At 36.1% G+C, this 19,100-nt stretch overlaps 1 protein-coding gene across 2 annotated transcripts in view; it reads left to right on the top strand.

The window, feature by feature from the left end:
• The first annotated feature begins 1,148 nt into the window (after positions 1-1,148).
• The window catches only part of LOC129436739 (RNA binding protein fox-1 homolog 3), a 295,528-nt gene continuing 277,576 nt past the window's right edge, over positions 1,149-19,100 (top strand). Inside the window, exon 1 of one of the 2 annotated variants that reach the window (XM_073857800.1) lies at positions 1,149-1,263. The gene's annotated coding sequence lies outside the window, so the exon portion shown is untranslated. The remainder of the gene's footprint in view (positions 1,264-19,100) is intronic. The other variant, XM_073857794.1, reaches the window with a different exon arrangement.

The following is a 19,100-nucleotide window of genomic DNA, read 5'->3' on the forward strand; positions in this document are numbered from 1 at the left end:
GTCCACTATATGGAGAAAAATCTTGTAATGTCTTTCCCAAAAAAAAAAAAAAAAAATATATATATATATATATATTTTTTTTTTTTTTTCTTTTTCTTTTTCGACTGAACAAAGAAAGATATAAACATCTTGGATGGCATGGGTGTGAATAAATTATGATATTTTTTTATGAAACAGGAGTAAACTTTTAACATTATTTATTATTAAACAAATTTATTATTTATTAAACATATTTTTATGTCACATGTGGTTACCATCATGGTGTTTTGCATTTGTGTGAATGACACTGTGCACCATTTCGACATGTACCGGCAACGATTTATGGAAAGGACAATTGTGATCAACTTTAAATTTAACATTTGGTCGATCATAAGCTGCATCACTGCCAAAAAAATGACTTTCTTACTTAGTTTTTTTTGTCTTGTTTTCAGTAGAAATATCTAAAAATTTCTTAATGAGCAAATGACCTAAGAACATAACTTTTTTAGACAAAACATATCAAATTTAAGCAAATTTGTGCCTAAAACAAGCAAAAAAATAAATAAAATAAATAAATCTGCCAATGGAATAAGACATTTTTTCCAGATTTTTTCTTGTATTAAGTAAATTCAAGAAAAAAAATCTTATTCTATTTGCAGATTTTTGGGCTTGTTTGAAGCACAAATTCACTTAAATTTTAATATGTTTTGTCTAAAAACTAGACTTTACAATTCTTAACCATGTAAGAATAAAATAAAGTTTACATAACTTTATATTTTTAGTTTTGCATTGATATATAATCAACTGATGCACGGCGACATCTACTTTACAATGACTTCAAACACGACTCATCCACTTAGACTCTGGAGCCTTTTGGAGCCTCGCCCAATCAGATTTGAACTTTAGCCTGAATTGTTAATCTTATTGATAATCATTGTTAGTCATTAATTTATTCATTCTCATGAATTATTTATGTAATCATGTAATTCATTATTGGCTGGATGTGTTTGTCGAACTCATAGTAGTTGCACAAACATTAAGACTCCGTGTCATCAACACACACAAAAACACACACAAGAGATCATATCTCTCTCCACCTCTGCATACACTCCCCTCTCAAGGACCGACAGGCCAATCATTCTCTCTCGCTCTCTCTTTCATTCTCTCTCTCTCGCTCTCTCTCTCATTCGTGTGCTGTCTGTATTTCCTGCAGCTCTTCATCAGAGGAAGAGGAGGGAAAGCCCTGCAGAGGTCTTGACTGAGGAAGATTACGCCTCTTACACTGTGAGTAATGAAACCTCACACATTACTCGCTCTCAGTGTGATGCTGTCCGCTGTGTGATGTGAGTCAGGCTGATGCGCTGAACGAATTTAAATGCTGCGAGTGTGATCGTTTCACGCTGCTGTACGTCTGAACTGTGTGTGTGTGTTTGGGAAAAATTTCATTTTATTCACCGGTTGCCGATTTATAACTCTGGAGACTTAACAGAGTCGCTATGTTATTTGGGTCTCTCCTAAAATTCCTTAGGAGAAATAATAAACACAAACCGGCAAGTAAAACAAAAGCTAAGGACCACGTGGTTTAATTTGGGATTGTAGGAATATGATGAGAAATGTTTGAGTTCCTATTGAAATATCTGACTCTCTTGTGATGCTGTCGTCAAATCTGATAAGCAGGAGACTTCAGGTTCCCAGTTGTATTTTTATCTTACTATGAGAAACTTTTACTTTTATGTCCGTCTATTGTGAGGTTCCTGAATATTTGCTTAATTGTAACCGCTAAAGTTCTCGTTTTTTGAGTCTCTGAGTTGCAGAAACACCAAACGTCTGTTAGATTAGCCTGGGAGACGTCTCTCCATCCATCAGACTCCCAGTTTCTCTCTCTTCCTCTCGCAGACAGATTGGCGTCTCTCTGGAGAATAGTTGTAGTGTATTAAAGTGCTCCGCACTGCTTTACCCGCCATCTGCTTCAACAACATGAGAAATTTCCACAGATAGTGAGAGAATTGAGGAAGACGTTACAAGGCAATCTGAGACGGCACAATGGAGAACACTGCAATATTTCACGGTTATGGCTGATATAAATGTTTTCTTTGATAAAGAATCAAATCCAGAAGCTTGAAAGATTGAACTCTGACTAAACGCGGCAACCTTTATTCGTTGTATTTTTAGTCGGTTCATAACCAGAAGTCATCTCATGTAGTGTGAAATTCATTATTTATGTTCTCAACAGCTTTTCTGAGGAAATATCATAGAGGCTTTAAGTTTGAGTTTGAAAGTAGTGAAGAGATTTGGTTCATTAAAGAATTGTGTGAGTATATGTGAGTGTGGATAACTTGAGGAAAGGAGATCAAATTCAGTTTCTAGATAGAAATATTAAAGTTCTCCATCATGGCGACCTGAAGTTGTCTGTCTACTAGAGTGATACTTTACGGTTTTAAAAAGATAGCCCAGACAGAGACAGATAGACAGATCTTTAGTCTAACCCTCCCTTATGAAAATTAACCATGGTTTTATTGTGGTAAAAGTGTAGTAACCAACTTCAGCAAAAGCATGTTTTTAATACACTAACCATAGTTTAACTATGGTTTTTGAAAACCATGGTTGTCATAACCATTTTGTGGTTACCATGGTTATACTACAGTAGCCATGTTGTTGTTGTTTTTTGGTGCATAGTTCATGTATTAACTGTATCAACTGTATTAAAACCATGGTTAATTTCCATAAGGGCTGTTTCTGGAGGTAAACCAACGCAGTAAATTTTGGATGTCTCCCACATCTGACCCCATTATTTCCCATCTGATGAGTGGATTCAGGTGTGTTTGAATAAGAGTTGGAAAATATGTAGTGTTTGGCTGCGTTTACATTGTATGTTTGAAGTGACTCAATTTCCCTCATGTGGCACAAATTTTATATGTCCCATGTATGCAGGAAAAAAGGGCATATATTTCGATATTCCCTGATCAGTTTCAGGCCTCATTCATATGTGGAAATAAATCTGATATGAATTGGATACGTGTACTCACGCAGTGCCGGTCCGAGCCTCTTGGGGTCCCTAAGCAGAATTTGTTTGGGGGGCCCCCTCCCACCATTTTTTTTTTTATTAAAAAATGAAGAAATTTTAAACATTTATGAAAAGTTGTACATTAAAGGACATATTCTGTATTTTACACTTAAAGCCCTGTTTTCAGATTGTTTATGATGAAATAGAACGGTTTTGACTGAAATTTGAATATTATGCTGGTCCGAGAATTTTTGGGTGTTTCTTGTATCACCTCCCACCTCTATAATGGGTTTATAGGTGCACAGGAACAATCCTTCCTAAAATGCATTAAACTTTCATTTACAATGCGTGAAACTCACCGAGTGGTCAGGGGTGTTCACTGATATGCTCACACAAAAATTGCAGATATTGGATACAAGCAGGCTTGTGCACAATTCAGAATTGAATTGAGAATGACTCCTGAATTCCAATTCAATTCTTGATTTTGAATTGAATTTGAATTGATGTCAAAAACAGGATCTAGAATTAAAAATCGAATTTGAATTAAAGGAAGCAGAATTGCAATTCAATAGAAATTCTAAGAAATTAATATACATATTATACAGTAAGTGAAGTGTTAAAAATGAAGCTTTCAGTATATGTCAGATATGATTGCATTACATATTCTAAAAATTATATTAGTTTGAATTACTTGTACAGATTACATTAACAGGAAATGTTTTCCCCCAGCAATTAATGTTAAAAACTCTAGTCACATAACAAATAATTAAGTTAGATTTTTTTGTAATTGTAATTTTGTGGAACATGACTTTATTCCCCAGAATGCTTTACTTTAACCAAGTATTTGGAATGGTTGCCAAACAATTTTCCAAAGTAACTTTTCTAACACTGAATGTATGTGAGATTATTTCTGTTGTGTGACTCTGGAATTTCTTTGAATTGGCATGAATTAAATTCCACTTCCTGTCATTCCAATTCCAATTCAAATTCAACTTCCTGTAGGGCGGAGTCAATTCAATTAAAATTCCAATTCATGAATTGAATGGAGGCCAATTCTGAAATTCTGAATTGTGCACAAGCCTGGATACAAGTCGCTTTTGAAAGATGATGTAAGCAGGTTGTCAAAAAAATCGGATATGGGCAACAAACTGGAATTGGGCATCAAGATTTACAGTATATATCCAGCCTTGGTGTGCCTCCAGAAACAGGTTTAGAAACAGTGCCCTAAGGGCGGTTGACATCTCGCGTCTAAACGGCACGGAAAGCATGGCAGGGCCACTTCCCTTCATTATTTTTAATACGCTTTCAACGTGGTACTCTGGAAAGTTCAAGCATTTTCAACTGGCTCTGGTGCCGCCTCGCCTGAAAAAAAAGATTGGTGCGCAATGTAAATCACCCCTTAGACGAGCTCAACTAATGGTGTGAGTTTGGGGTGAGACAATCGGTTTGTTGAAAGATGTGTAATTTCTTATTATTCAGACAGACACTGTCTCACATTAAAATGAGATCTTTTCTCTTAAATTCTGTTAGTTTGGAAGTCTCTGAAGGCAAACATTGTATTTCTTTGGACTAACATGACTGTTGAGTAATATGTGAGAAAGTGAATAGGTTCAGTTTTTGAATCTCACATGATGTCGTATTAACTATGAATGACGTTGAACACTGAAACACTGAAGAGTCACGTCATGAGTTTTACTGGTTCATGCTGTGCCTTGACTTTCAAATGTTGAGGTTAAACCAGGTTTTGTCAATGTGTCTTGACTGATATCTCCCTCTCTCTATCTCTCCCTCTCGCCGTCTCTCTCTCTCTCTCTCGCTCTCTCTCTGTCTCTCTCTCTCTCTCTCTCTCTCTCGCTCTCTCACTCTATCACGTGCGCTCTCACTCTCTCGCTCGATCTATCTCTGTCTCTCTATAGCTGCATTCCCATTACCCTTTAAATTGTGCAAATTGAATTAACATTGGTTAATGTAAACACTGTCAATTCACACAATTTTTTTGTCGACATTTCAAAATAGGGCTAAGGTTTTGTGCAAATCTTTAATGGAAACATGGCTTCTCTTTCTATCTTTCTATCTCTCTCACTCTCTCAGATGGTCAATTCTCATTTGACACCAAATAATTGTTCAATTATTAAATTTATAAATGTCTGTGAGAAACTTTCAGGAGAGAGAGAGAGAGTTTTTAATCTTGTTCACCCAGGACTTAACGCGCTCAACATCAATGCCTCAGGAAATGAGATCACTCCAGCCTTCTGACAACACCATTTAAAACACACATGCACACACACACACGCGCACACACACTATATTGCCCATCTGTAACACAGTCATGTGTTATTATTGACTGGAGGCAACAGTGTCCTTTCTATCATTAACACATGTGACATCTGAATCATGTTTACACTCCATCAGGATGTTTATCACCTGTCATCTGATCTGATGAGTGAAATATACAACTGTACCTCTTTCATTTATTTGTTAATTGATTGTTAATCATTCATGGATGAATGTTTGGTTGATTGATTGGTTGAATGATTGATTGATTGATTGGTTGGTTGATTGAGATAGATGACAGACAGACAGACAGACAGACAGACAGACAGACAGACAGACAGACAGACGGATACACAGATGGACGGATAAATGGACAGACAGATGGATAGACAGACGGATGGATGGATGGATACATAGATGGATGGATGGACATATGGATGGATATATGGATAGATATATGCACAAATGGATGGATATGTGGATGGATAAATGGATGGATATATGGATGGATATATGGATAGATGGATGGATAAATGGATGGATATATGGATCGACACATAGATGGATGGATATATGGATGGATGGATAGATAAATGGATGATTGGTTGGTTGGTTGATTGATGCATAAATGGATGCATATATGGATGGATGGATATATGGATAGATGGATGGATGGATATATGGATAGATGGATGGATAAATAGAGGCATATATGGATCGATGGATAAATGGATGATATATGGATGGATGGATGGATAGATAGATGGATAAATGGATGATTGGTTGATTGGTTGATTGATTGATTGATTGATTGATTGATTGAGATAGATGACAGACAGACGGATACACAGATGGACGGATAAATGGACAGACAGATGGATAAGGCAGACGGATGGATGGATGGACACATAGATGGATGGATGGACATATGGATGGATATATGGATAGATATATGCACAAATGGATGGATATGTGGATGGATAAATTGATGGATATATGGATAGATATATGAATAGATGGATGGATACATGGATGGCTATATGGATTTATATATAGATGCATATATGGATGGATGGATAAATGGATAGATATATGGATGGATAAATGGATAGATGGATGGATAAATGGATGGATATATGGATCGACACACAGATGGATGGATATATGGATGGATGGATAGATAAATGGATGATTGGTTGGTTGGTTGGTATCTTTGATATCTTCATAAATGGATGCATATATGGATGGATGGATATATGGATAGATGGATGGATATATGGATGGATAAATGGATGGATATATGGATGAATGGATGGATATATGGATAGATGGATGGATAAATGGATGGATATGGATCGATGGATAGATGGATGATATATGGATGGATGGATGGATAGATAGATGGATAAATGGATGATTGGTTGATTGATTGATTGATCGATTAATTGATTGATTGATTGATTGAAATAAACAGACAGACAGATACACAGACATACAGATGAATAGATACATGGATAGATAATTGGATAGCTTTATGGATATATGGATGAATATATGGATGGATAGATATATGGATGGATAAATGGATGGATATATGGATAGATGGATGGATATATGGATATATTAATGGATGATGGAAAAGGGATGGATATATGGATGGATGGATGGATGGATGTGATTTACAGCAGCATTTGCTCTGAACTGTATATGCGTGTGAAAATTTCTCATTCAAGCTCATTGTACAGTCTGAACAGTGACTGTCTGAGCATCAGCTCTGAGACCTTTACAAAATAACATTTAGAGCAGATAAATATCATGGTCATATTTCCATACAGCACAGTTTTTCTCATCTTCTCATTGTTTGGTCGTGAGTCATCTGGCAGAGATATCGGTTGTGTGAATGTGTTTGTGCCGACTGTCCCCTGGCAAGCTGCTGTGTCCTAATCTAATTCAAGATCATTTAGTCAAGATCTCGATTTAATCTGCTAGTAATAACCCATCCCACTGGACCAAGACTTAGTTCGGTTTAATCTGTTTTCTGTATAGGTTTTTTAGGTCCTCCAGTCCAGAGGATCCTTGTATTGCTTAGGAGATTTAATGGAGTTCACATTTACATTTCACTGAAGTCTCCACTGACAAATACAGGTTCATTGATTTTAGCTGGACTTGTTTAATAGTGATATAAATTTTACTCAATGTTTTATAGCTCAAAAATAGACGCACACGAGACAATGAGATAATGCGGAGTACACAGATTAGACAATTTGTATAATCTGATGAGAAATGTTTGTCCCTCATGTTAAGCGTTGAAAGGTTTTGGAGAAGCTTGTGTTTGTTTGGTCTGTGTTTGTATGAATGATCTCTCACTGTTTCATGTGACCTTTATAGACGATGAATCTATGTGCTCAAACCTCTTTCTGATAGAGAGAAGGGGGAAAGTTCAGTGCATATATATAATAAACCCCATGCAGCCATCCATCATATCTAAAACAACAACACACAGTCCTGCTGACAGACACAAGAACAACAACAAACACCATGATTACTATGATTAAGGTGTGATTGGGTACAATGTGAAGAGCCACCCCATATAGCAAAAATATTGTGAAATATAATTTTAAATATTTCAAAATATGGCCAAATATATATTTGCTGAATATGTTTACGAAAATGTTCAGAAACATTTTTTGAAAAAAATAAATAAATATATTTTAAACTATTTAAAAATATTAAGCCCTCCATATAGACGGTTTTAGCAATAACAATATAAACAAGCGGCAGTCGTGGTCCGCGTGTAACTTCCGGTAAACTCCGCTCAGAATAAATAACAACAAAGTTCTTTAAACAACACATAGATTACATAGGAAACAAAAACATTTGTTATTTTCGACGAGGCATTGGTTCAAGAGATCCGTTTAGCAACTAGTCAGACCATTAAAAAAACTAAACCGGAAGTAAATTGCGGATCTAGAAGTGTATCGCGTCAGCGCATGTGCGTCTGATGAAACCGTCTATATTTTAATCTAAGGAAATATATCCATGTCGCATTTGAAAGAAAAACTTGGCTTTTGTTACAAATCTGTAAACACAACAGGTTTGAAAAGGTTAAAATAAAATATACTTTTTAAACCTAACTTCACTGTTAATAAAATTGATATATTTATGTAAATATATTTTGGCCAGGAAAAAAAAAATATTTTTGCTGGATGGATTGTAAAATTACTTGAAATTAAATGCTTGACTGAAATACATTTTGAAATATTTGTTAATATATACATTTTTAAAACAAAATATATTTTTCAATTCAAAAATATATTTAATAAGGAGAATATATGTAGAATAGAATATATGTAAAACATATTTTTGGCCAGGTTTTTTTGCTGTATGGGACTATTTACAATGTAGTTAATAAATGCCATTAGTCATTAATTTAATTAATTAAATAAAAGTAATGATGTTCACAATAAGCGATAAACTGTCTTTATTAGACATTGAAATGGAAAAAAAATTGAAATTATAAGACTTGTTTTTTATGGTTTACATTTGTGATATATCATAACTGTTGTGCCTTTGCTCCGGATGAGAGCACAAATTTTAAGTTTTCAATAACTTGACGCTGGAAGATCTGTTTTTTGTTTGGTAGTTTTTCATTTTGTGTTCTAGTCTGATGTGTTTGCTCAGTTGGCAGTTTGGCAGGTGTTTATCAGCTCTCTGTGAAATCTCTCATATCTGTCTGAGGTTTCTCTGATATCTCTCTGAGCTCTGTCTGCTATATGTCTGATATCTCGCTGGTATCCTTCAGTAGCGTTGATATCAGCAGCTGATGATTCTGTAGCGTACTGACCTCTAAAACCACCAGAAATACAGAAATACAGTCTTTACTGTCAGACGCTCGGCTGTCTCTCAACGTTCTTTCAAGGCACTTGTTTAAATCTCATGGCATTTAATAAAAGCTTTCTGTTTTTACCGTATCACAGACATACGCGTCTATGTGTGAAAGATACGTGTCTGTTTATAAACAGCTGTCAGTAAATGGATCCGTCTGTGTGTAAAAGCTTTTCCATTTCACTAAAGCCGGAGTGCTTAACGCTGGTTGCTGTGAGACACATGACAGAAAAAAACACGAGAGCAACGGACCAGACAGAGACAATCCAGACCAGGGGTTTTTAAACTGGGGTCTGGGACACCCAGGGGGTCTCCAGGAGGTTTTAGGGGCTCCCCAGAAATTTTCAGAGAAAAAGGCCAAAGAAAATTTGTAAATTGTATTGCGGTTTGTAAGTCAGAAGTTCTTGTAAAGCTGCTATAAAACAAGATTTATTGTCAAACTTGTATCCATCATTACTGTAGCCAAAAAAAAAAAATTTGTTATACAGAAAAATATATAAATGTCTACTCTATAGTTATTTTGGGTAAAGGGTCCCTCACAAAAGGTTTGTCATATTTGGGGTCCTTGGCATCATAAAGTTTGAAAACCCCTGATCCAACCAGAAAATGGAGCTGGATAAAGGTATAAAATGTAAGTTTGATTTTTTTACTGCATTGCATTATAATTTATCAAATGCATTTGCTTTTTAATAAATAATTTTAACTGAGAGAATATAACTTTATTTTGGTGGCAGCATCAAACATTTATCCATAGGACTGATGTGTAAGAGAAACAGACAGCGTTTCTGTGATTTGTTTGTACAGTGCATGGATGAAAGATGCACAATATCAGTTTTATTTGAACAGATGACAAGGTAGTGACCTTGGATTGTAAAGAAGCAACATTTTGTAAACTTACTTGGAGTAACATTGATAAACACAGTCCTGTGGGCTGACATTGTTGTTATGGTTGTCAAGTACTTTTGCATGCCTGGATACACATAAACGACAACGCCATCATTTTCAAAAGCATGCAAATGCTGTTGTGGTGTAGGCAAAATGCATAAAAACTTTACATTTTTTGGTTGAAAACTTAGACATATCTAATGATACGACTTACTAGCTGTACTTCTCATCTGTATAGTACAGTTTAAATGTAAATTTCACAACCTAATTTTTCTGAAGTGAATTTAGTTAACTCTCTTGTGAGCATTGAGAGCAGTGGCAGTCGTGTATGTGGCTATAGGAATACCCATAATTCACCGATTTATCAGACTCTCCTCACGCGTTATGCTGAGATGAATCTGTGTTGACAGAGTGTCAGTCCAGCCTCAGGACACACAGACAGGTAGATAGATAGAGAGAGAGACAGACTGGCAGTATCTCAGCAGGGAGACAGAAGTGTGAAGATCACGTCTGATGCGGATGTGAGTTTATACAGCATACTGCTCTATGATTGTCTGTCAGAGACAGAGGCACACAACAGGAGGTTCATAGCGTCTCCTAATTCACCTCTTCACACCTCCATCTGGAGGCAAACAGCGTCTTCATCCTTATAAGATGCATGCATGGTAAAGTCATGCAAGTTTTTCAAAACACAAAGGAGATAAACTTATTTTTTTATGATTTCATGAATCTCTTATGATCTAAGTGACAATTCATAAAATTGTGAAAATTCATTTGTTGACTGTGTGTGTGTGTGTGTGTGTGTGTCTCACTTTGCTATTTAATGACGTAATCATACAATAAAATCTCTACTAATCTTCTCTATAAAAGTGTGGACTGCCTTTGCCAAAGACTGACACTACTGCATTTCTTCATCTTGTCTTATGGTTATTATTGTTTTGATTCTTTTTTATGAATGATTATTTTTTAGGGAAGAGTGCTATAGCTACTCATCTCAGACAATACTTGTTGGGCGGAAATTTTATGCAGTTTACTGTAGTAGGCAAATAATAAATCTCGAATCACTTCCACTAATTAGTGTGGATTGCATTTTATACTAAACGTAAACTGTTTCACAGTCTAAATAAACCAAAACTCACATGATTGTTTTGAAGGGGACTTGGGTGCAGTTGGCCTCCCAATTTGTACACTCAAGTTTAAAGCAATACATCTTGACACCTGTTGTCAGTATGAAATCAGGCTTTATTCATGAAACACAAGCAAAATGAATTAATGTGTATATTAGGGATGTGCATCGATGCATCGCGTTCCCATTAAAAAGATCTGTCTAAAATCGATTCTGAATTCGAAGGCTCCAATGCAGTGTTTCATGCAAGGCTCCGTGATCAGTAGGAAGTCCTTATCAATGTAAAATCACTACGAGTTTGACTCGTTTATAATGTGCAGTTAAAAAAGCAACAGTCGTCAAACACAATCATTCAAAATATTCTTTATTATCATGAAAATACCTGAAACAATCTGAAAAACAGCGATATAAAGCGATATTTCCTGAAATAGTGTTAGTAATGATACTTCTTCTGTGGCACAAATGGAGTTTCTGCACAAAAGCGCCCTCTGGCTTTTGGATGTGGTGACATTTCACCGTAATTCATTAAAATTCATTCATTGAGAAAATGTGCATTTGCCCGATTAATTGTCACAACCCTAGTGTATATATGTTGGTATTTAGGGTAATGCACTGGGATGGTTTACATCTTACTTGACTGATAAAACATTCTCAGTTCATTTTGGAGACTTTGTCTGCTCAAGTGCTTCTTTTAATTGTGGGGTCCCCCAGGGCTCCATTTTGGGGCCCATTCTGTTCTCTCTCTCTATGCTGCATTTGGAACATATTCTTAGAAAATATGGTATTTCATTTCATTGTTATGCAGATTACATGAAAATCTGTCTTTGAAAAGAAAGGATTCATCAATGTTAGTATCTTTATTCCAGTGTCTAGAGGAAATTAAGGCATGGATGGCAATGAACTTGCTTAATTTTAAGGAAGAGAAAACAGATGTCATCCTGTTCATGCCAGGGAATGCCGTCGGTGAGCCAATAGACTTAGACCTTGGTGATTTGAAATCATTTATGAAGCCCTATTTTAAAATGGATCAACAGATTAACTTGGTAGTTTAATCTAGTTTTTTTTCTAAGACAACTCACCAAGGTGAAATCTGTCTTGTCATCTAAAGAATTGTACATACAATTATCTCTAGACATGTGTTCTAGATTATTGTAACAGCCTTTACGTTGGTATCAGTCAAGTTTCCCTATCTAGACTGCAGATGGTTCAGAATGCGGCAGCTCACCTGCTGACGGGTACTTGGATGTGCAAACACATCACCCCCATTCTTGCTTCCCTTCATTGTCTACCAGTCCATTATAAAATCCAATTAAAAATTTAAGCATTTGTTTTTAAATCTCTAAATGGTCCAAGCTATCTTGCTGACTTGAGCAAACTGTATGCTCCTCGTAGTGCACTTAGATCTGTTGATCACTTATGTTTTCCACGGGCAAAGTTGAAGAGCGGTGGCGGCCCCAAAGCTGTGGAATAGCCTGCCCCTGTAAAATTAGACCGGCGAAAATTCTTGGTGCTTTTAAATGTGATCTTAAAACTTATTTTTATAGTTTGGCTTTTAAAACTATGTGAGAGCTGTTTTCTTTTAGTGTGTTTTAGAGCTGTCTATGAGTTGATAGTTACTGTATTTTCCGATTTTTGTGTTTAGTCAATCAGGTCTGTTTTTAAAAGAGAAACACACAGTTTTTTGAGATCTGAAGTCTTTGCATCTCGTGGTTTGATATCTCAACAGAATGTTTTATCAAACCACGAGCACATCAGGAGGAACGAGTCGCATCTCTGCTCTTTGATGTCCTGCAGATCATAATAACAGTGTTTGGGGACAGCAGTCCATGTAAATAATTGATCAGAAACACAACTTTAATGAAGCATATTCATATTCACTGTCTGATCATGAGCGGTTCGATGCAAGTAAAGACATCCCAAAACCTTGTTTTTAATGATGTCACGCTGCTTTTTGCAGGTGTATTCTGTTTTTAGACAAAGCAAAGGGAGTCCAGATATTACTGTACACCTTTTGTTTAGGTTGACTCCCTGATTAAGTTCTGAATAGCACTCTCATTTCAGCAATATCCATACTGAACATAATATGAGATACCCAGAATACATTTGATTTAATCCCACACTGAATGGTGCGCATCTCATAATGCAATGCAGTTAATCTTCTGTTTGTACTGTGTCACTGTCCTATATCAGCACTATTGAGACACCTCTCATCCAAGGACCATAAGTAAGTGTTATGTGAAGCATCTTTATTTCACCATTATAGTGACAAGTGTATCGCTGACCTCACATAATCTCAGCAGGGTCTGGTTTACCTCTCGCTCTTCTCTCCGTCAAGTGTCGTAGTTATCCCTCTGTATGTTTATAATGACAGTGGTGTCACTCGGTTTCTTCACACTGAGCACGTGCAGACTGACCCATCACATGACCCCTGAGTTCCACCTGCGGCTGAAATCACATCTGCTGAAATGTGAGCAGTCTTTCGGAAAAGGTCAGATCATCTTTAAACCAAGCTGTAGGTGAAGAAACGACAGGATTAAAACACAAAGCTATAAATCATACAGATTTTGGAGACAGCAGGACATCTGGAGACTTCACGTAACTGTCAAACATTATATATCATTTAACCGGATGTGTATATACAGATTATGTAAAAAATGGTAACAAAAGCACACTCTCCTATTTCTCTTTTATCATTCATTGTGCAGGTAATAAAATGAGAGGCATTTTCAGATACCTGTCACTCTTGCTGTCATCATTTCTTGCCCTCCTTAATTACATTAGATTATTAAAAAAAGACTTTGGCGGGACAAAAATCATTTGACGTCCACTAAAAAAAAATAATTGATTGAAATACCCTGCAAAAAATAAAACTTTTAATAACAATAGAATAATTGTCACATAAAATAAAGGGGTGGGCCGGATTTGGCCCTTGGGTCTTGAGTTGGACACCCATGCAGTAGATGATCATTTTATAACTAGACAGGAAGTTTTGAGTTCAAAAAGTTACAGTAAGTTTTATATTACCATCAAACCTGATCTCAAAAGATGGAAAAAAACTGAAAGTTTTTATAATTCTCCTGTAAGTTGTTTGGGACAAAACAACAAAACACAAATATAATTTAAGTGCGCCTCCTCTGCACATTTGTGTTAGGTGACTCTGCAATTGGTGTTAAATCAGGATTTTGTAGTTTTTTGTTGTCCTCTGGTTCTGCAGAGGATGGAGGATCCTACGCTGTGCATGGGTGGCAGAAAATTGCATAATTCGTGTTGTTCCTGTGTGGGTGTTTCCTGGCCCAAAATTTACAGAGAGCAGCGTGAGCCTCTGCAGGAGAACCCGGCCCACACTCGGCTCTCAACATCTCTATTTAATCTCTCCTGTCCTTCAGCAGACGCCTCTCCTGCTTTTGTCTCTTTCATTTTAATTATATCATCTCTTCATTTAAAGTACTTCACTTAAGATATCCATTTAAAATCATGTTAACTACACTACACGTGTAAGACAACAAGTAGAAGACTGGAAGCTTGTTAAGATGAGATGGTGTAAATTCTGTTTTATCTGGCATATTGTAAAACGGTCAAGTCAATGTTTCATTGCTTCAAAGCAGCCTTACATGAAAAACAAAGAAAAATAAATGCAGAAAAACAGGGAGAGTATGATATATTTCTTTCCATAATTTTTTATTTTTTAAGTTAACTTTTTGGACATTTTTTGCCTTTAAGTGACTGACATTAATGTATGGAAAGGACAGGAAATTAAAGGGTGGAGAGAAGGGAATGAGACACCAAACTCCATAAGATGAATCACTTTATTGTTTTCTTCACTGTTGTAAGTCTCTTTGGTTAAATGCATCTGATAAATGCTTAAATTAAAGAGGTTTAGAAGAGCATGTTTGGTAATATGATCAGTTTTTCTTTGCATTAAAGTGCTATATAATGACAAACAGTGTTGTTGTGCTTTTTCATCGCTGGAAATTTGCAGTATTTTAAACACGTCAATATTTTTATATACTGTTGTAATGCTACTTACATACTTTTATTTATTTAACACTGATTTTGATACAGAGCACTGACAAGCAAATGAATGAAAGAAAAGGATTTGTTGAAAGACAGATGAAAGAGAGAGCTTATGACAGAGGTCAAACACTCTGTATGTGTTTAAACACCCCAGGAACCAAGCTTTTACTCCTCTTTGCATTTCACCTGTGGGTTTTCATTGCACACATGCTGATGTTTAATTCATTTTCTCTCCGCAGCAAAGCTTTTAACTGAACAGGTGGATGAGAGGGGGGGGGGGCTGGGCTGATGTAACAGTGGGGATGGAAAAACTGAAGTAATGCTGAGAAATGATATCATATCACAACAACATACAGCAAACATATAAATGACTTCAGAGTTCATTTGGTTAGTGTAAAATTAGGTCTTAAATAAATAAATAAATAAATAAATAAATATTTAAGCAATATCACTCGAGTAGGAGTGTGATATAGCTCAGGCCAGAGGCAATCACAGCCGTGGTGATATAGAGCTATATCACACGACTCCGAGAGCGATATTGCTTTTATACAACACACGTTTGGAAAAAGAAAACTAGAAAACAACAACAGAGTTATTTAAAAAGCCTCTTTGTTTGGAACTACTTTCTTCCGCCACGGATTTGAAGGCCAGGTCACACTTTCGGCTGTTGAATCTCATAACAACTCAATAGATGAAATAGATGTTTCGTAATCTTACCATTTCTTGGTCACAAAGTGTAGTTTTAAGATGAGTTAAGTCGAGAATATATATGTATAATATTCAAATCTGCAGTCGATTAGTAAAGATAGCGCCTGTTTGAACATTTGCTTAGAAAGATTCAGTCGAGACCCAAACGCACAAAAGAACGTCAGTGTTCACTCACCCCGCTGACCAGCACCTGATCTGGGCTACATCTCTGACAGAGATTCCCTTCGCGCGCGCGTGTGTGTGCGCGTGTTCATGTGCGCGCGCGCGTGTGAGAGAAATTGAGAGAGACAGAGAGACAAGCAAAAAGAAAACAAATAATGCTTGCCTATGCAATCATATCTTTGGAGGCTAGTTGACAATAACAGTGTAAACAATTCAAAAAGGAGTTAAATAAGAGAGGAGAGTGCTGCGAGTATGACAGGAGGATGGCTGGACCAATCGCGTGCTCCGGGGTTTCCCATTGACAAATCATCAGCGTTTATGAAGATTTCTGATTGGCTTGGTTTATGAAGATTTCTGATTGGCTTGCTCGGAGGTGATGGGATGATTTGAGAAAAGCAATGTTAATTTCCAGCGAATTTAGTAAAACTGTTTCAACTTTAATAGTCATTTAAACACCTTTACTCAATTATTTGGACTACGAAACTTTGGGAGATTATTTTTTAATGTCTGTTCTTTGAAATTAGCTAAAACTATTTTTTTCTGATAATTTCATTGTTTTTCCACATTATCGGCTCATATCTTGAAATGGAACGTTGCAACTTCCGACTCATTTCGCCAGAGCGGGTCACATTTGTTCTCACGAAATTATTACTTGTCTTTTATTCATATTGTAAAAAAATTTGGTGTAATTATCTTTTTTGTCATGATCCGTTTAATAACGACTCAGTGTCATCTGTATTGACTCTTTCCCCAGTCAATTAAAGGAATATTCAATTTTCTTAAAAGAAAAATCCAGATAATTTACTCACCACCATGTCATCCAAAATGTTGATGTCTTTCTTTGTTCGGTCGAGGGGAAATTGTGTTTTTTTGAGGAAACCATTGCAGGATTTTTCTCATTTTAATGGAATTTAATAGACACCAACAATTAACACTTAACTCAACATGTAACATTCTTTTTTAACTGAGTTTCAAAGGACCCCAAACAATCCCAAACGAGGCACAAGGGTCCCACCTAGCGAAACGATTGTCATTTCTGACAAGAAAAACAAAAAACACGCCCTTTTAAACCACAACTTTTCGTCTAGGTCCGGTCCAGCACGACCCAACGCAAATGCGTAGTGACGTAGGGAGGACACGTGTTACATATATAAAACGCACATTTGCGGACCATTTTAAACAATAAACTGACACAAAGACATGAATTAGTATCAGTTGACATACAACAACGTAGGAACGGTCCTCTTTCAACACATTTGTAAACACTGGGGCGGAGTTTCGCGTTCGTCTTCTGTGACCTCTTGACGTCATGACGTATTGCGTCGGGTCACGCTGGCGCATCACGACCGGATCTCGACGAGAAGTTGTGGTTTAAAAGTACATATTTTTTATTTTTCTTGTCAAAAATGACAATCGTTTTGCTAGATAAGACCCTTATGCCTCGTTTGGGATTGTTTATAGTCCTTTGAAACTCCGTTGAAAAAAACTGTTAAGTGTTGAGTTAAGTATTAATTGTTGGTGTCTATTAAAGTCCATTAAAATGAGAAAAATCCTGCAATGTTTTCCTCAAAAAACATAATTTCTTCTGGACTGAACAAAGAAAGACATCAACATTTTGGATGACATGTGGTGAGTAAATTATCTGGATTTTTCTTTTAAGAAAATTGACTATTCCTTTAAGAGAAAACATTTGCATGAAAAAAACATGCTCCTGATGAGTTTTTATGTTAATCTGTAATACCGCGAATACCCGATTTATAAAAACTAAAGCAAATTTTTTAGCTAATGCAATTATTTCAGCTTTTTGCTAAAAAAATATTTTTAAAGACAAATACCCATATTTAAGAGATTATAAGAAGAGAAAAAAATATAGATATGATGAAATGTCATTTTGTTTGTTTGTTTAAAAGCAGAGGGTTTGTTTTTTTATTTGATATATTTGTTTGTTTATATATTTTTAGAATAAAATTTTGCTGGAATGTATTTTGTGAAACTTTTATGAAAATCACAAAAAGTGCTGGCTCATAATGTTTCTAAACTTAAAACGCATTTTTCTGCCCCGATTGTATTGTTTACTTACACATTTATTTAACTTGTTTATATTATTAATAATACACATGGTTTTTAAAGATAGTTTTAAGGGGGATCATTCTCTTATGGGGGACCAGTCTCCCCGACCCTCCCACAAGATTTCTGCCTATGGCTTGCACCTCGGTAGCTGATATAATTGAACTTCTATAATGTAATACATTGATCTCTGCAGAAATAGCTCTGGGCAAAAATCTCATACTGTTTAAATCTCTTCTGAATCTGAATGTTGTGAGGAACAAGTCCACCTGTGGCTGTCATCAACACCTGTGCTGGTTAGACTGTTTTACTTTGGGCATGAGGTGAGGCAGTATGTTTTTTTTAAGGTCAGGCAGAAATCTCAAGACTTTGGATCTGTTCATGAGAAATGTTTGATGTGATTTCATCCTGTGAGTCATGAAAGTCAGGGTGGAAGTTAAAACGATTGGTGCAGGTAGATGTTGGACAGATGGTTTCTGTTGACCTACATCTCAAACACTCGATGTGTCGTCACGATCAATAGACTCTCGGTCTCTTCTGTCTTCTGTTTGTCTAATTGCTCCGAGTGTCATTGAACCACAAAACATAACACCGGGAGTCTCTGTAAGGGCTTTACTTCTTACTCCAGGACAGTCAAAGTGGCTTCAGTCAAGTGTTTCTGTCTCTTATTTCAGACAGGGTCAGTCACCTCGATGAGATGTTAAGATAGTGTATCTATATTTCTGTCTATCCATCTCTCCATCCGTTTTGTTCGATGTCTTTTTACTTTTATCAGGTAATGAGGTGTAAATATTAAAAACCACAGGTGCAATGTCGATTAATGAGTTTGATTTGTATTCATGCACAGAGAGGAACATGGTTTAATCTTTCATTTGATTTTGTATGTTTTGACTGTTGTATTAGTGGGATTATCTTTTCATACAGGTTTAAACACTCAAGCTTTTGCATAATTTCAGATGCATTTTAAATCTTATAACAATCTAACATTTCAAACTT

Source organism: Misgurnus anguillicaudatus, chromosome 19 (assembly GCF_027580225.2).
Source record: "Misgurnus anguillicaudatus chromosome 19, ASM2758022v2, whole genome shotgun sequence".
In the NCBI taxonomy this organism is placed as follows: Eukaryota; Metazoa; Chordata; class Actinopteri; order Cypriniformes; family Cobitidae; genus Misgurnus; species Misgurnus anguillicaudatus.